Source organism: Symphalangus syndactylus, chromosome 5 (assembly GCF_028878055.3).
Source record: "Symphalangus syndactylus isolate Jambi chromosome 5, NHGRI_mSymSyn1-v2.1_pri, whole genome shotgun sequence".
Taxonomy (NCBI): domain Eukaryota; kingdom Metazoa; phylum Chordata; class Mammalia; order Primates; family Hylobatidae; genus Symphalangus; species Symphalangus syndactylus.
In genome coordinates, this window is record NC_072427.2 from 133,730,969 (window position 1) to 133,751,121 (window position 20,153).

Here is a 20,153-nt window from a genome sequence, read left to right on the forward strand (position 1 = left end):
GACTTGGATTATTAGAACATCCTTTCAGTGAACTCCCTAATAACCCTGCTTTATTTAAATTTTCATAAGTTGTTCATCATGGTTTTTTTGCATTAATTTGATTTTGTAAAATATTGCATTAAAATTTCATTTATCTTGATTCCCAAATATTTTGGTGCCTCCTTAAGGTGTGCACAAAAAGCAAGTGCTGTCCTCATTTCACTCTTGTCCTCCCCCTTCTCCTACCTCCAGTCTTGTCTCCCTCAATCTGTTTTCCATTTAGCCAGGCAGCCAGTCAACTAAAATACGTAAGTAATCATGCCACATTCCTGCTTAAAATTCATCAAAGTATTCCCCTCAGGTTAATTCCACAAGACCTCACCACCAGATCAATCTTGTTCTGGTCCCTGCTTTCTATTTCAGCCTCTATTCTGGATTTCCTCTTTTTCCTCTATTTGTCATTGCCATGGCTAACATTATGTACCGATACAGAATGAACACATAATGTTCTTAGAGCTTTACATGTATTATTTTATTCTATATGATGAGGTGATATAGATTCTATTATATTATTTCTATATTATTTTATAGCCAAAGATACTGCTATAAAGGGTTACCTGAGGTTGGGAATTTATTTCAGAAAGAAGTTTATTTGGCCTACCATTCTGCAGGCTGTACAAGCGTGGCGTCAACATCTGCACAGCTTCTATTGAGGCCTCAGGAAGCTCACGATCATGATGGAAGGCAGAGGGGGAGCTGGTATACCACATGGCAGGAGAGGGAGCAAGAAGAGAGAGAGAGAGATGCGTGTCATGCTGTGCTCTTTTAAACAACCAGCTCTCATGTGAACTCATAGAGAACTCGGTCATTACCATGAGGACAGCACCAAGACATTCATGAGGGATCTGCTCCCATAACCCAAATGCCTCCCCCTAGGTCCACCTCCAACATTAGGGATCACACTTCAGCATGAGATTTGGAGTGGACACATCCAAACCACGTCAGTCACTAAGCTATAAAGTTTCACAGTTCCCTTCCCCTAGGTCTTTAGATGGTTTTCTACATTTCCCCTCCTTGGAAAACTCTCCAATATCCTGCTGTGGTTACTTCCTGCGGTAGGCTGATTAGTGGCTCCCCTAAGGCATTCACATCCCAATCCCTGGAACCTGTTACTTAACGTGGTAAAATGATTTTGCAGTTGTGATTAGGTTCAGAATTTGACATAGGAAATTATCCTTGTATTATCTGAATGGGCCCAATGTAATTACAGAGGCCCTTCCAAGAGTGAGGCAGGGAGATGAGAGTGAGAGAGAAGACATGATGATGGAAGCAGAGAGGTCAGTGATGCCATTGCTGGTAGGGGGCCCTGAGGAATGTAGGCAGCCTCTGAAAGTCAGAAAAGGCAAAGAACAGACTATTGCTTATAGCCTCCAGAGAGAATGCAGCCCTGCTGACACCTTGATCTTGGACTTTCAATGTCCAGTACTGCAAGCTAATACATTTGTGTTATTTTAAGCCATTAAATTTCTGGTAATTTGTTACAGCAGCAATGGGAAACTAATACACTTCCTCTGGAATGCCTTTCCTGGTCCCCTCAAATTACGTTAGATGCTCTTCCCAAATGTTCCCACAACTTCCTGTCCTTGCCTCTCACCCAGCACTTGCCGTATTGCATTGCATTTCCTGGTTGTAAGCCCATCTCTGCCTCTAGATGGTAAGTTCCTTTGACTGGGATCTTGTTCTTTTATATCCTGAGAACTTTACTTAAAGATACACAGCTGGAGCTCAACAGACATTTGTTGAGGGAATAAATGAATGTGATTCCTCAGTCAAAGAGGGTTCGGATTACGTGTTTATACTACAATTATGTTTAAAATGATGACTATTAAGTTTAAAATGCAACCAAATTTGCCTTCCTGTTAAGAAAAAATAAAAATATAAAGGACACAGAGTGGGCTTTTTTCTAAGTATCCCATGAACATTGCAGGGGGAATCAGTTACTTTGATGATAATGAGAAACCTGCCTTCTTCAGAGAAGCAAATGAAGCAATAAAACAAGAGAGGGTAAAGTAATTAAGAAATGCTGGGCCGGGCACGGTGGCTCACACCTGTAATCCCAGCACTTTAGGAGGCCGAGGCGGATTACCTGTGGTCAGGAGTTCAAGATCAGTCTGGCCAACGTGGTGACACCCTGTCTCTACTAAAAATACAAGAATTAACTGGGTGTGGTGGTGCATACCTGTCATCCCAGCTATTCCAGGGGGTGCTGAGGTAGAATAAAAATATAAAGGACAAAGAGTGGGCTTTTTTCTAAGTATCCCATGAACACTGCAGGGGGAATCAGTTACTTTGATGATAATGAGAAACCTGCCTTCTTCAGAGAAGCAAATGAAGCAATAAAACAAGAGAGGGTAAAGTAATTAAGAAATGCTGGGCCGGGCACGGTGGCTCATGCCTGTAATCCCAGCACTTTAGGAGGCCAAGGCGGATTACCTGTGGTCAGGAGTTCAAGATCAGCCTGGCCAACGTGGTGACACCCTGTCTCTACTAAAAATACAAAAATTAGCTGGGTGTGTTGGTGCATGCCTGTCATCCCAGCTATTCAGGGGGGCGCTGAGGTAGAATAAAAATATAAAGGACACAGAGTGGGCTTTTTGCTAAGTATCCAATGAACACTGCAGGGGGAAGCAGTTACCTTGAGGATAATGAGAAACTTGCTTTCTTCAGAGAAGCAAATGAAGTAATAAAACAAGAGAGGGTAAAGTAATTAAGAAATGCTGGGCTGGGCACGGTGGCTCACGCCTGTAATCCCAGCACTTTAGGAGGCCGAGGCGGATTACTTGCATTCAGGAGTTCAAGACCAGCCTGGCCAAGGTGGTGACACCCTGTCTCTACTAAAAATACAAAAATTAGCTGGATGTGGTGGTGCATGCCTGTAATCCCAGCTATTCGGGGTGGGGGCTGAGGTAGGAGAATTGCTTGAACCTGGGAGGCAGAGGTTGCAGTGAGCCGAGATCACACCACTGCACTCCAGCCTGGGCAACAGAGTGAGACTCTGTTTCAAAAAAAAGAAAAAGAAGAAAAGAAAATCTGAAGTTTAACATAGGCATATACATTTTTTACATAGTAAGACACATACTTAGAAAGGACATATGTGGCAGCTACAAGAAGTTTTTATTCATGACAGTGGTGAATTGAGTGGGACTGTGCTTGGCTTGCTACTGTTGAATATGACTCAAACACAAGTCAGGAACACATGACATTTTATTCCTATTTTCCTTTTGTTGTGAGTCTTTGTAATGCTCTATGTCTTAGTCCATTCAGCTGATATAACAAACTATCATAAACTGGGTAACTTATAAATGATAAATATTTATTTCTCATGGTTCTGGAGGCTGGGAAGTATAAGCTCAAGGCACTAGCAGATTTGATGTCTGGTGAGGGCCTGCTTCCTGGTTCACAGAATGACACCTTCTCACTGTGCACATGAGGTGGAAGGGCAAGACAGCTGTTGGGGGCCTCTTTTATAGGGCTACTAATCCCATTCATGAGGGTTCCATGCTCACATCACCACAATGGCCCCAACTCTTAATATTATCACATCAGAGATTAGGTTTCAACATATTGTTTTTGGGGGGACACGTTCAGACCACAGCACCTAATTTAACAGTGTAATTTCAGTATTCTGATTCTCAAAGGGAGAAGTCATTACAGAATCACCTGTTTCTCTCCCATCCTATACCTCACCATCTGTCTTAATAGTCTGGCATGGTGTTACGGGGTCATCTGCTCAGGGTATTACAAGGCTTAGACCAGGTGTTAGTCAGACTGAGTTTTATCTGGTGGCTCTGGAGAAAAAAATCTGCTTCCAAGCTCAGTGGTACAGTTAGCACAATTCAGTCCCTTGTGGTTGTGGAACTGAGGTCCCATTTCCTTGCTAGCTATCAGCTAGGAATTTCTCTCAGCAACTAGAGGCTGCTTTTAGGTACTTTTCCTGGGGCCACAATTGTCACTTTACAACACAGATGCTATGCCTAAAAACTTAACAATAAATATTATCAAATATCCAGGCTTCCCTGATTGTCTCAGAAATGGTCTTGTGGTTTGTTAACAGAAGGAACCAATCAGGATTCAAACATTGCCTTTGGTTGAATTATGTCTTAAATCTTTTAAAATATAAAACATTTCTCCAGTTCTTTATTTTTCTTGCAATGTATTTGTTGAAGAAACATGAATTTGTTTACAGAATTGTCTTTATTTTGGATCTTCCTGATTGCATCCCAATGGTGTTTTTTAACATGCTCCTCTGTCTACTGTATTTTTTATAAAATTGGCAAATAGGTATGAGGTTTGATTCAATTCAGTTTCAATTTTTTTTAAAGCAGGAATATGTCATGGGAAGTATTGTGTTTGTACTATTGCATCAAATCAGGAGACACATAAGCTTGGTTCTCTTTCTGTGATGTCAGCAACCATTAATCACCTTTGCCTGGACCCAAGATTTCATTAGGAGTTGCAGACAGGTGATATTTTAATTTTACCAATTCGTCTTCATTTATTAACTACAATATTTCTGTATAGAAAAACTTTCTCTCATCAACTATTCCCTTAGGTTACCCTAAGATGCAGTTCTTCCAGGAAGGGCAAGCTAAACACTTGATTCATTCTGTTTGTTGTTTCTGTTTTTAGAATAACATATTGGTTTCCCAGCATTCTCCAAAGGAATCAATAAGTTTTGTTGGTCATTTCTTTTTTTTTGAGATGGAGTCTCGCTCTGTTGCCCAGGCTGGAGTGCAGTGGTGCAATCTCCGCTCACTGCAAGCTCCGCCTCCCGGGTTCACGCCATTCTCCTGCCTCAGCCTCCAGAGTAGCTGGGACTACAGGCACCTGCCACCACACTTGGCTAATTTTTTTGTATTTTTAGTGGAGATGGGGTTTCACCATGTGAGCCAGGATGGTCTCAATCTCATGACCTCATGATCCGCCTGCCTCGGCCTCCCAAAGTGCTGGGATTACAGGCATGACCCACCGCACCCGGCCTGTTGGTCATTTCTTGTTGCAGGAAGTCAGGGACCCTGAATGGAGGGACCAGCTGGAGCTGCAGCAGAGAAACATAAATTGTGAAGATTTCATTTTAATATGGGCATTTATCAGTTCCCAAATTATACTTTTATAATTTCTTATGCCTGTCTTTAATCTCTTAATCCTGTTATCTTCATAAGCTGAGGACGTATGTCACCTCAGGACCACTGTGATAATTGTGTTAACTGTACAAACTGATTGTAAAACTTGTGTGTTTGAACAATATGAAATCAGTGCACCTTGAACAAGAACAGAATAACAGCAAATTTTAAGGAAGAAGGGAAGACAACCATAAGGTCTGACTGCCTGTGGGGTCGGGCAAAAAGAGCCATATTTTCCTTCTTGCAGAGAGCCTATAAATGGACGTGCAAGTAGGGAAGATATCGCTAAATTATTTTCCTAGCAAGGACTATTAATATTAATACCCTGGGAAACGAATGCATTCCTTGGGGGGAGGTCTATAAATGGCCGCTCTGGGAATGTCTGTCTTGTGCAGTTGAGATAAGGACTGAGATGTGTCCTGGTCTCCTGCAGTACCCTCAGACTTACTAGGGTGGGGAAAAACTCCGCCATGGTAAATTTGTGGTCAGACCGGTTCTCTGCTGTTTTTCTTTTTTTTTTTTTTTTTGAGACAGAGTCTCGCTCTGTCCCTCAGGCTGGAGTGCAGTGGCGCGATCTCGGCTCACTGCAAGCTCCGCCTCCCAGGTTCACGCCATTCTCTTGCCTCAGCCTCCTGAGTAGCTGCAACTACAGGCGCTCGCCACCACACCCAGCTAATTTTTTTTGTAGTTTTTAGTAGAGATGGGGTTTCACAGTGTTAGCCAGGATGGTCTTGATCTCCTGACCTCGTGATCCACCTGCCTCAGCCTCCCAAAGTTCTGGGATTACAGGCTTGAGCCACCGCGCCCGGCCCCTGTTCTTTGCTCTTAAACCCAGTTTTCTGTCGTTTAAGATGTTTATCCAGACAATATGTGCACTGCTGAACATAGACCCTTATCAGTAGTTCTGCTTTTGCCCTTTGCCTTGAGATCTTTGTTGGACTCTTATGAGTAGTTTTGCTTTTGCCCTTTGTCCTGTTCCCTCAGAAGCATGTGATCTTTGTTAGACCCTTATTAGTAGTTCTGCTTTTTGCCCTTTGAAGCATGTGATCTTTGTATCTACTCCCTGTTCTGACACCCCCTCCCCTTTTGAAATCCTTAATAAAAACTTGCTGGTTTTGAGTCTCAGGTGGGCATCATGGTCCTACCAATATGTGATGTCACCCCAGTGGCCCAGCTGTAAAATTCCTCTCTTTGTACTGTCTCTCTTTATTTCTCAGCCGGCTGACACTTACAGAAAATAGAAAGAACCTACATTGAAATATTGGGGGCGGGTGGCCGGGCGCGGTGGCTCACGCTTGTAATCCCAGCACTTTGGGAGGCCAAGGCGGGCGGATCTCGAGGTCAGGAGATCGAGACCATCCTGGCTAACATGGTGAAACCCCGTCTCTACTAAAAATACAAAAAATTAGCCAGGCATGGTGGTGGGCATCTGTAGTCCCAGCTACTCGGAGAGGCTGAGGCAGGAGAATGGCATGAACCCAGGAGGCGGAGCTTGCAGTAAGCCGAGATTGCACCACTGCACTCCAGTCTGGGTGACAGAGCGAGACTATGTCTCAAAAAAAAAAAAAAAGAAATATTAGGGGTGGGTTCCCCTGATAATTTCTATAGTAGTAGTTGTTGTTAATATCATTATGAACTCTGGATTATTGCAAATTTGATGCGTTTCAATTAATTGCAGGTATTGATCTTCTTGATGCTCAAATTGCTCCATCTCTGGCCACTGGGAGCCTCTTTTATTGGCTCCTGTGTTCCTTTGTTGTGATCCTATTAGTCTTGGATAGATTCCTTGCTTTCCAGTGTGATCAACTCATCTTCATTTGTCTTCCTATTAGCCTTTTCTCTATAGACATGTCTTGGTTCTTTTAAATAGGAAATAGCATTTAGAGTAGAGGCCACAATCTCAGCACTGGGTGAATTCATTGTTACTGCTTGGTAAATATTTATAAGACATTTCCATGAATACAGTTAGAAAAAAACTTAAATAAATAAATAAATAAAACATCATGCCTGTAATCCCAGCACTTTGGGATGCCAAGGCAGGAGGATTGCTTGAGCCCAGGAGTTCCATACCAGCCTGGGCAACATGGTAAGACCCCATCTCTATAAAAAAAAAATTTTTTAAGTTAGCTGGGTGTGGTGGTGTGTGTCTGTTGTTCCAGCTGCTTGGGAGGCTGAGCTGGGAGGATCACTTGAGCCCAGAAGGTTGAGGCTGCAGTGACCTGTGATTGCATCACTGCACTACTGCACTCCAGCCTGGGTGACATGGCAAGACTGGCCTCAAAAGGAAATAAAAAGAAAAAGAAAAGAGAAAATATATTATAAATTCATACTACTCATAATGTTATTTCTAACTATAAATTAGGATGACTACATTTATTTAATTTTTATATCGTATCTGTTTTTTTCTAACCCTGAAAATCTTGGTTCCTGATGAGATTGAAATAATTGTGTGAACACTCTTTCTCTATATGTATACATACATACATATATATATATAATTACAGATATCTAATACTCATATTATTACTAGCAATATGATCACAAAATAGTTTAAGATTTTTTTTTAGTTACTTTTGTCCTTAGGCCATTTCCCACTAGGGATGTTTAGATAAATTCCTATATTGTAAAAGAACTTAAAATACTTCTTTTCTGTGTGGTTTATTTTCCATATCTCTACCTTGTTATTTCATTTTGTTTTCAATTAAAATTTTATTTTGGTTTATTTTACTTTATAATGATGTATTAGTCTGTTCTTGCATTACTATAAAGGACTATCTGAGACTGGGTAATTTATAAAGAGGTTTAGTTGGCTCATGGTTACGCAGGCTGTACAGGAAGCATGGCTGGGGAAACTTGCAATCATGGCAGAAGGCAAAGAGAAAGGAGGCATGCCTCACATGATCAGAGAAGGAGAAAGACAGCGAAGGGGTGGGGGTGCCACACATTTTTAAACAACCAGATCTCGTGAGAACTCACTATCATGAGATCAGCAAGGGGGAAAGCTGGCCCCATGATCCAATCACCTCTTACCAGACCCCTCCTCCAATACTGGGGATTACAATTCATCATGAGATTTGGGCAGGGACACAAATCCAAACCATATCAAATGATATAAATCACTTATATGCTTCCAAAGCTGATACTATCAAACAAGGTACATTCAGAAAAGTTTAGCTTCATTACATTTTTACTCACTCTGTCCTCTCTGCCCCCGATAGTTAACCGTTTTTATCCTTCATTTAAAAATAATATATGCAAATACATTTCTCTGTGTTATTTTTGCACTCCTTTCTTAGATAAAAGATACTTTTTTTTTCTAAACATGCTTGTTTTTTAAGGTTTACCTAGTAAACCCTGGCGATTACACCACAGTCATATGTAGATCTTTATTTTATGGCTGAATATTATTCAAATATGCAAAATCACATTTATTCAACCGATCCTTTTGTGGTAGTCATATGCATTGTTCCTAGCCTTTTTGTTATGTCAAAGAGTGCTGCCATTAATATCCCTGTGCACACAACTTTTTGTGTTTTTGCTGGTGTTTCTTTGGGATAGATTCCTGGAAGTAGAATTATTGGGTCAAACACAAATCCATACCTAATTGTGCTAGATATTGGCAAATTCTCCTCTATAGGGGTTGTATCATTTTGCATGCCAAGTTGAAATATATGAGGGTGTGTATTTATCCACAGCCTTTTCAACAGAGTATGTTGTCAAACGTTTGGATTTGTAACTAATATGCAAAAAATTTACATTATAATATCAATTTGCATCTCTTTTATTATGGCATCTCTTTACACGGTAAAGGACCATTTGACTTTCTTTTTCTGTGACTCATCTGTTTATATTTCTTGTCTATTTTTCAAAAGGATTTTTAGCTCTTTTTAAAAGCTCTTTATATATCAGCCCTTTATATATTCTTTTTTCTGTGATATAAGTTCCAAATATTATGAGGAACACATTCAATGTTTCATTTTTTCATGTAGCTATCCAGTTATCCCAACGTCAATGATTAAGAAATGGAATATGGTTTTTATGCAATTGAAATAAGACCAATGTAGTTGGAATAGGGCAGTTGGAGAGTCATGTGAAATAAACATAGTAAAGTAGGTAGGGACCAGATCATAGAGTCTTGTGGTCTACCCTGGAAATTTTGGTTTTTATCTTAATAGCAGTAGACAACCACTGAAGAGTTTCAAGCTGGGTAGTATGTTTCAGGGGATGTTTGAGCAAACCTCCCTTAGCTAGGGATGGTAGGTTTATTTGCTCAAATAGAAGGCAAGACATTGATGACCCGGTAAACAAGCCACAAGGGGGAGAAGTAATGACTAAAGTCCCAGGGTATGAATCTTTAGTATTAAAGATACTAAAGCCCCAATAGCTTTAGTATTAGAAGACCTGTATTGACTTTTTTCATTCTGTTTCCCATAAGTATTGCTACTTAAGGTTAAAATTTCAACTTCACCTCATCTGAACTGCAGTAGCTGCCTGTATGATGGTACCTGTAATGTGTGAAGAAGCTACTCCCTCTGTGGGAAGCAACACAACCTATAGAAAGTTTAGAATTCTCTTATGCAGCTGTCTGGAACAAACTGGATAGGTGCTATATTGCATGGGCTGTATAGGGACACTAGCCATGGACTTAGCTCACTTTTGCTCTTCCTATCAATTGCAGTAATTTGTAACTGCCCACTTGTCAGCATTCCTTTAAATAACGCTAGTACATAGCGAGTTCAGCTGGAGGGCCACGGTATCCTAGTCTTTACAGATTTAGCAAATATATCTAGCTTTACTTTTCAAGGTACATTGGATATGTTATCAGATTGCTCCTCTAACAACAGGGAAAGACTGGAAGTTAACAAGTGTGTTGGGAAATTACGTGTCAATTTAATTAATCTAATTAACGTTACAGTTAGTGCCTCTGTGAAGATAATGGCTTATAGGACTATAAAAATTCTAATTATTAGTGCCATCTAATTGGCAAAGGGAAAGGGGTGTGAATAAGAGAAAATATGTAGTGTTGGATTAAAATTTTGGGGTTAAAATTTTTAAGAGTCAAGAGTATAACCTGGATCCCATGAACTGAGGTGAATTGGGACCTCCTTAAGTTTATAGATAATGTTAAATTAAAATGGAACAATCTAGCACTAGGTGACAAGCTAACACAAAGTGGAGAAGCCATAGAGTTTAATTTTAATTTTAATTTTTTTGAGACAGAGTCTCACTCTGTTGCCCAGGCTGGAGTGCAGTGGCGCAATCTCAGATAACTGCAGTCCCCACCTCCTGAGCTCAAATGATTCTTGTGCCTCAACCTCCCAAGTAGCTGGGATTACAGGTGACTACCACCATGCCTGGCTAATTTCTGTATTTTCAGTAGAGACAGGGTTTCACCATGTTGGTGACGATGGTCTTGAACCCCTCATCTCAAGCGACCCACCCGCTGTGGACTCCCAAAGTACTGGGATTATAGGAGTGAGCCACCACGCCCAGCCTAGAGTTTAATTTTAAACAAACCCAACAAAGCAAAAATAAAATTAAAAAAATCCACAGCTGACCGAACTGTCTCTTAAAGTTTTGAACATATAAAACATTTTCTTATAACAAAAAGCTCTGACAAGAATAAGGTCTTATTCTAATAAGAATAATATAAAGGTGTGATCTTTCCTAAAAAATTCTCCTAAAACAGAGATACAAATTTACTATATAAAAAGCTGACTTGGTTCACTTTGTTTTGAAAGGATTAGAGAAGAGCAAGAGTGATCCGGTCTTCCGGATGATAGATAATGGTGGAAAATAGATGAATTCAAGAGATCTGTAGGAATTATAAACAACAGGGGCTGGGCGCAGTGGCTCATTCCTGTAATCCTAGCACTTTGGGAGGCCTAGGTGGGTGGATCACCTGCGGTCAGAAGTTCAAGACCAGCCCGGCCAATATGGTGAAACCCCATCTCCACTAAAAATACAAAAATTAGCCGGGAATGGTGGTACACACCTGTAATCCCAGCTACTCGGGAGGCTGAGGCAGGAGAATCGCTTGAACCCAGGAGACGGAGGTTGCAGTGAGCCAAGATTGTGTGCCACTGCACTCCAGCCTGGGTGACCAAGCGAGACTCTGTCTCAAACAAACAAACAAACAAAAAAGGGAATTGGTGATTAATTGGTCAGGGGTGAGGAAGAATCAAAGATAAGGGTCATTTCAGACTAAAGTTTCCACAAAGCGCTTATGTAGACATAAATGGAAAACCTGCAGGCTTTGCAGTACCAGCATGAATAAGGGGAACTTGTCTTGGTGGTAACACAATAAGGAAGTGTCTGCCTATTTATATCTCAGTACCATGACTCATTGAGTGCATTGATAGGCACTGATAAAAAGCAATGTGGGCCGGGTGTGGTGGCTCACACCTGTAATCCCAGCACTTTGGGAGGCCGAGCAGGGTGGATCACCTGAGGTCAGGAGTTTGAGATCAGCTGGAACAACATGGTGAAACCCCCGTCTCTACTAAAAATACAAAAATTAGCTGGGTGTCATGGTAGGCGCCTGTAATCCCAGCTACTCGGGAGGCTGAGGCAGGAGAATCACTTGAACCTAGGAGGCAGAGGTGGCAGTGAGCAGAGATTGCACCATTGCACTCCAGCCTGGGCAACAAGAGCAAAACTACCAAAAAAAGCAATGTGTTCCACTGCAATAATCTTCCAATTTAGAGAATATTTTACTTGATGTGGTCCTTATGTCCATGGTACCCTCATGAGATATAAGGGAACTAATAAGATGATGAGTTTACTTAGATGCCTACTTATCTCATTTTTACTCCTTAATCAAAACAAAAGTGGGCCACACAGTAGCTCACACCTGCAATCCTAGCACTGTGGGAGGATGAGGCAGGTGGATCACTTGAGCCTAAGAGTTCGAGATCAGCCTGGGCAACGTGGGGAGACCTCATCTCTACTAAAATATAAAAATTAGCCAAATGTGGTGGTGTGCACCTGTAGTCCCAGCTACTCCAGAGGCTAAGGTTGGAGGATCACCTGAGCCTGGGAGGCTGAGGCTGCAGTGAACTGTGATCTTGCCACTTCACTGTAGCCTGGGTAACAGAGTGGGACCCCGGCCCAGAGGAAAAAAAAAAATCAAAGCAAAAGTAAGTGAACTGAGCTCAAGTTGTCATTTGTATAATTATACTTGTAGTCCCAGCCCACCTTCAAACTTAAATTAGTGAGTTTCTGGCTTGAGCAATTGACTATGCAGTTGGCATTGCTGTTTAGTAGAAGACCACCAGGTCTTTTGTTGTTGTTGTCATTGTCGTTGTTGTAGTTATGGGAAAGGTAAAGAAAATCAGGTCAGTTTTGCACATCTTGACTTTTGAGGTCACTATGATACTCCAAATGGAAATAGTAACTTGGCAGTTGCATATATGGGTCAAGATCCCAGAAGCGAGTTATAGACTAAAGATAACGATTTGAGAGTCCTTGCCTAAACAGATGGAAATTAAAATTGTGAGCTTGGATGAGATCACCTAGGGAGACAGTACAGTTGGAAGAGAATAGAGACAAAAACTGAACCTGAGAAAAACACATATTTAATAGTTAAGGACAATGAGTAGGCTGAGAAGACAGATGTATAAACCAGAATAGGTAAGAGAAGCTTGGTTTCTGAATACCAAGAAGAAGATTATTTTAAGGACAGCGTGGTCAACAGCATCAAATGCTACTGAAAGTCATGTAAATAAAAAACTGAAACCAGGCATGGTGGCACATGCCTGTAGTCTCAGCAACCTGGGAGCCTGAGGCAGAAGGACTGCGTGAGCCCAAGGGTTTGAGACCAGTCTGGGCAACATAGCAAGACCCCATCTCAAAAATAAAAACTTAAAACTAAAAGAAGTGTCCACTGCATTTAGCAACCAGAGGTTATTGATGGCATTAGTGAAAGCTGTTTTTGTAGAGTGGTGGTGGCTAAACCCAGATATTAATAGTTTCTGGAGCGCTTAGGAAGTGAGGAGAGGGCACCAAGTACTGACAACCCTTGAGAAATTTAACCTTGAAAGAATGGGAAAGATTAACAGGAACATTTTAGGAAGCCAGGAAAGAAGAGCGATCCAAGTAGTAACAGCATGTGTGTTAACTGTTAATGTAATTCCACAATAATTTGTTGATCACATGAAGGGCACAGGACAAAGAACTGAGAATTGAGAGATGAGTAAGAAGCAATCCGTTCCCTCAGAGTGCTCATGGTTTAGTGGGGGGTGGGGGGAGAGAGATGGGTAAATAATTATTGCACGGAAAATATAATAATAAATGTATTAGATTTAGTAGTAGCATAGGTGGGAGTGAAGAGCATATTTATTAGGAAAGAGATTAGAGAAGATGTAGAAGTGACTTTTGTAAAAGGCAAAAGATTTATACACTCTAAAGAGAAACCAGAGTATTGACTTTTGAACTGAGTTATGAATTCATAGGTGTTTGGTAGGATGACTATGAGAGAGATACTCCAGGAAGAAGGAAAAGTATAGTTTATTGGAAAACTACATGTAATCTTTAAAGACGTGAGTTCTTGGAATCACATTGTCTAGATTTAAAACCTCCCTCTATCATTAGAAGCTTTGTGACCTTGGGTAATCACCAGAGCTTTGAAAAGCCATAATTTTCTCATTTATAAAATGAAAGCTGATAATTGCTACCTCAGGATTTTAGGGAGCCTTAAAAGCTGTGAAACACTGAATTCAGTAGCTGGTGTGCAGCAAACCACCAATACACGTTAATTCTTGCTATTGATCATTTAAAATGCAAAAAGAGTGTCAGGGTATGCAGCTAAAGAAGGTAATCAGGAGTCACATCATGGTAGATTTGTCAGGAAAGTTAGCACTGTTCCCAGCATTAATTAAAACAAACGAGAACAATTATTAAGCAACAGTTCAACTGAAGTCAGGCTTAAGTCTACTAAAAATAGTTTTCAGGAAGCATCTTAATTATAATCTCTTGTTGATGAAGCCTAAGGCAACAAGCATGTACAAGTACCTTAAAGTCTACTAATTAGGAGGCTGAGATTGCTAACCTCTAATTGTGCAATTTGCGAATTTTTTTTACATTACATTTTGTAATGCAATGCATTATTTTCCATTAATATTGGTGCTAAACCTCATTTTTCTAATATTTTTTCTTTATACATTTCATATTTTTAAAAATGAGTTGGTAATATGGTAATACTTCGATTTCACCACAAAAACTACTTCAACCCTACCACCCAAAACAACAAAAAACACTGATCATGCTGGGCAAGATGGCTCATGCCTGTAATCCCAGCACTTTGTGAGGCCAAGGCAGGAGGATGGCTTAAGCCAGGATTGAGACCAGCCTGGGCGATACAGGGAGACTCCATCTCTTCAAAAAATTAAAAAAACTAGCAGTGCATGGTGGTGTGTGCGTGTAGTCTCAGGAACTTGGGGGGCTGAGGTGGGAGGATCGCTTGGCCCAGAAGATTGAGACTGTAGTGAGCTATGATCATGTCACTGCACTCCAGTCTGGGCCACAGAGAGAGACCCTGTCTCTAAATAAATAAATAAAAAACGTTGATCCCATAGTGTAGCCAACATTCAGAATTCTAGCAAGGGTTTTTTTTTTTTTTTTTTTTTTTTTTTGAGACGCAGTCTCGCTCTGTCGCCCAGGCTGGAGTGCAGAGGAGCAATCTCGGCTCACTGCAAGCTCCGCCTCCCGGGTTCACGCCATTCTCCTGCCTCAGCCTCCCGAGTAGCTGGGACTACAGGCGGCCGCCACCACACCCGGCTAATTTTTTGTATTTTTAGTAGAGACGGGGTTTCACCGTGGTCTCGATCTCCTGACCTCGTGATCCACCCGCCTTGGCCTCCCAAAGTGCTGGGATTACAGGCGTGAGCCACCGTGCCCGGCCCTGACAAGGGTATTTTAAGGGCAGAGTCAGACTCCAGAAAAAGCTGCAGGTGGAACTAAGGAAATTCTCATGGGACCTATGACCCCTATCCCTTTGACATAGCTTGAATTGATAAAAGTTTCTCTAGCCCAAAAAGCAAGTGATTTTTTTAACTTTTTATTTTGAGAAAGTCGTTTTCTCTGTAGGAGTTTAACTTCTCACTTATGTGAACAATATTCCTGCCATAGAAGGAATTTTTGTCATGAAAAGATAATTCGGGATCACTACTGTTTGGAGTATTTACTCTACTGAGTATTTTTGAAGATAAAAAGATCATACGGATATCTTCACTTAGGAATGAAATGTTACAATCTTGGAGACGGCATGAACTCTGATTTTGTTGATATTGGATATATTGTTAATGCTGATTTTGATATTTGGCAAGGACTGATTTGTTACATCTTGTGTGTGCCTCAATTTCCCTAATATGGTCTGAGCCTGTAGATAACACCTTACTTTATGTATAGTTGAGTCAATTCTTCAAGATGTTTAACGATCTCCATGTTCATTTCTTGTGGTTGACTATACTTTCCATGGTAGGAAGTCCTGAACTTCTGCTACTACTGTAGGTCTTATCTTTAGGCTTGCGGATGCTTAATAAGAACATTGAGATGATCTAAGTGGGGTGGCTCACGCTTGTAATCCCAGCACTTTGGGAGGCCGAGGCGGGCGGATCACGAGGTCAGGAGATCGAGACCACGGTGAAACCCCGTCTCTACTAAAAATATAAAAAATTAGCCGGGCGTGGTGTCGGGCACCTGTCGTCCCAGCTACTTGCAGAGGCTGAGGCAGGAGAATGGTGTGAACCCGGGAGGCGGAGCTTGCAGTGAGCCGAGATTGCGCCACTGCACTCCAGCCTTGGTGACAGAGCGAGACTCCGTCTCAAAAAAAAAAAAAAAAATTTGCTTCTTAGAAATGTGTTTCAATGAAGAAACTGTGGTATACACACACTATGCGGTATTATTCAGCCTAAAAAGGAATAAAATCCTCTCCACTGCAGAAGAAATGGATGAGACTGCAGGGTCTGTATGTTAAGTGAAGTAAGGCGGGCACAGAATGACAAATATTACATGTCCTCACTCCCTTAGAAGTGGGAACAAAAAAGAAAATCTTGGCCAGATGTGGTGGCTCAGGCCTGTAATCCCAGCACTTTGGGAGGCCGAGTCGCACGGATCACTTGAGGCCAGGAGTTGGAGACCCGCCTGGCCAACATCGTGAAACCCCGTCTCTACTAATAACAGAAACAGGTAGGCGGGCGTGGTGACGCCTGCCTATAGTCGCAGCTACTCGGGGGGCTGAGGCCCAAGAAGCGCTTGAACTCGGGAGGCGGAGGTTGCAGTGAGCCCGGATTGTGCCTGTTTACTCCAACCTGGGCAACAGAAAGAGATTCCATCACACACCTACACACAATGATTTTGCTACACAGGAAGGTGGAGAGTATAAAGGGGGTTAGCAGACGCTAGAGACCCCGTCTCTACTAATAACAGAAACAGGTAGGCGGGCGTGGTGACGCGTGCCTATAGTCTCAGCTACTCGGGGGGCTGAGGCCCAAGAAGCGCTTGAACTCGGGAGGCGGAGGTTGCAGTGAGCCAGGATTGTGCCTGTTTACTCCAATCTGGGCGACAGAATGAGACTCCATCACACACCTACACACAAAGGGAATCTCAGGAAGGTGGAGAGTATAAAGGGGGTTAGCAGACGCTAGGAAGAAAAGGGGTGGGATGGGAAATGAAGAGAAGTGGATAATTGGGTCCCAAAATACAGAAAGATGGAATCAGTGAGTTCTAGTGTTTGACAGTACAGTATGAAAATTTGAGTTCACAAGAATTTCTTGTCTATTTCCAGATGCTTTGGTAAGAAGCTTCCTAACTTTCTCATGATGCTGGTTTTGAAGCTCTTCTCCTTCTGCTCTTGAAATCATGCCGGTTTTTTGATTTTCGTTTTGAGATGGAGTTTCGCTCTTGTTGCCCAGGCTGGAGCGTAACGGTGCAATCTTGGCTCACCGCAACCTCTGCCTCTTGGGTTCAAGTGATTCTCCTGCCTCCACCTCCCGAGTAGTTGGGATTACAGGCATGCACCAGCACGCTCAGCTAATGTTGTATTTGTAGTAGAGACGGGGGTTTCTCCCTGTCGGTCAGGCTGGTCTTGATCTCCTGACCTCAGGTGATCCGCCCGCCTCGGCCTCCCAAAGTGCTGGGATTACAGGCGTGAGCGACTGCGCCCGGCCCGTGCTGTATCCTTATCTCTTGTCGCTTGTTGTTTGTTTGTTTTTGAGCCCAGAAATAACTTCTCACCTCTATGTTCAAATGATTTTTCACATGAGTGCTAAGAAAGCTCATTGGTGGAAAGACAGTTGCATTTGTGGGTACCTACCAAACAGAATTAGAAGCCAGGAATGGAAGAGAGATTTGTGCACCCATATTCATAGCAGCATTATTCACAACAGCCAAAATGTGGAAGCAACCCAAGGGTTCGTGGACAGATGAATGAAGAAGCACACTGCAGTTCATTCATACGATGGAAGACTATTCAGCCTTCAAAAGGCAGGCACTTCTGGCCGGTGCGGTGGCTCACGCCTGTAATCCCAGAATCTTGGAAGACCGAGGTGGGCGGATCACCTGAGGTCAGGAGTTCAAGGCCAGCCTGGCCATCTTGGTGAAACCCTGTCTCTACTGAAAATGCAAAAAATTAGCCGGGCGCGGTGGCTCAAGCCTGTAATCCCAGCACTTTGGGAGGCCGAGGCTGGAGGATCACGAGGTCATGAGATCGAGACCATCCTGGCTAACACGGTGAAACCCCGTCTCTAGTAAAAATACAAAAAATTAGCCGGGCGTGGTGGTGGGCACCTGTAGTCCCAGCTACTTGGGAGGCTGAGGCAGGAGAATGGCGTGAACCCGGGAGGCGGAGCTTGCAGTGAGCCAAGATTGTGCCACTGCACTACAGCCTGGGCGACAGAGCAAGACTCCGTCTCAAAAAAAAAAAAAAAAAAAAAAAAGACAATGCAAAAAATTGGTGAAGTCCAATTTGAACCAGGCAGTCTAAGGCCGGACACATGGCATTTGGCCAGTCCTCTCCCTGCATCCAACCTGCCCTTTCAAAGCCTTGGCGCTCAGGCCGATGCCCCTGCTCACTGTATCCTTCCCTTTGGGGGTTCCTTGTAGACCACAGCTAGACCAGTGGGTGCCACAATCACTGTGTCAAGTAGAGAAAGGGCAGCTGAGATCAAAGGTTCCATAAAGAATGGGCACAGGATCATTCGGGACGCCTCTCTCCCTTGCCCCTGTTCCTGGCCTTCCTTACAGCTCTCGACTGCCTCAAAGGAGTCATCAGTTCGGAGTTTGGCTGCCATTCCTATTGAGGAAGCTGGAAACCGTTTCCAAAAATGCTCCTCAGATGTGCCTGCGGTTAAGACCTCTGAGCTCTGCTTACTACTTTTGGAAGCTGGGCGCGGTGGCTCACGCCTGTCATCCCAGCACTTTGGGAGGCTGAGGCAGGCGAATCACAAGGTCAGGTGTTCGAGAACAGCCTGGACAACATGGGGAAACCCCGTCTCTACTAAAAATAGAAAAAATTGAGCCGGGCGTAGTGGCGGGCGCCTGTACGAGTGCCTCAGCTACTCGGCAGGCTGAGGCAGGAGAATAGCTTGAACCTGGGATGCGGAGGTTGCAGTGAGCCGAGATCACTCCACTGCACTTCAGCCTGGGCAACAGAACGAGACTCCGTCTCAAAAAAGCAAAAACAGAAACAAAACCAAAACCACAACTTTTGGAGAGTTGGAAGACCATGCAGTAGGGTACCCGGGACTTCGAGTCTGGCCATGACTTTGGAATAGCACCCTTTCTACTTCTCTGTATGGCAGGGGGTGAGATGTCCTTCCTCTGAGACTCAGCACTCTCATCTGAGCTGATCTCTAGTTGATCCAATGGAAGCGAGCCATGATGAAACCGATCGAGGGTGCCCGCTGCGTGATCTCTCTGTGGTGGATGCAGAAAGTCAAGGCAAAGTGAAGCCTGTATACATTCGTTAATATTTTCAGCTTTAACTCCATACAATTCAACGGAAATATCCCCTGACCTCATGTTCCGGTTTCCCTGCATTCCAGACAGGACATTTTCTTTTGTCCTTACCTCAGTAAGTACTGAGTATTGTGAGAGGAACAAGTGAGTCTCTTTTGTTTCTGATTCCCCAGAGCCTATATCTGCCTTGGCACAGAAGAGATAGCAAAAGTCGAAATCTATGTTAATTCTTGAATTGACACTTCCTTGGTTCCCAAAAATTGGCTGTCATCAGTGTGACTTCGACTCACTTGATTCTTTTTGTGTTTTGTTTTTTGAGACGGAGTTTTGTTCCTGTTGCTCAGGCTGGAGTGCAGTGGTGTGATCTGGGCTCACCGTAGCCTCTGCCTCCCGGGTTCAAGCCATTCTCCTGCCTCAGCCTCCCGAGTAGCTGGGGCTACAGGCGCGCGCTGCCATACCGGGAGAAGTTTCTGTATTTTTAGTAGAGGCGGGGTTTCACCATGTTGGCCAGGATGGTCTTGATCTCCTGACCCCGTGATCCGCCCTCCTCGGCCTCCCAAAGTGCTGGGATTACAGGCGTGAGCCACCGCGTCCGGCCGAACTTTCCGATGAAAACTCTAAGTCCACCTAAGCTAAGGACAGGAGTTATAGTTTACGTGAATTTTCAAAGAAGAGCCACCGATTTGAGGGAGCAATTACTCTCTTGAAGGAGAAAAGTCAGAAAACGGAATGATGAAATCACTAGGACGTAACCGGCACGTGGAACTATTTTCTGCTTATGAACTATCAACTTTCATTTCATTTCCAGATGACGTGGTCTCAGCTCTTGTCGCCCAGGCTGGAGTGCAAGGGCTCGATCTCGGCTCACCGCAACCTCCGCCTCCCAGGTTCAAGCAATTCTCCTGCCTCAGCCTCCCGAGTAGCTGAGATTACAGGCATGCACCACTACGCCCGGCTAATTTTGTATTTTTAGTAGAGACGGGGTTTTCCCCACGTTGAGGCTGGTCTAGAACTGCTGACCTCAGGTGATCCGCC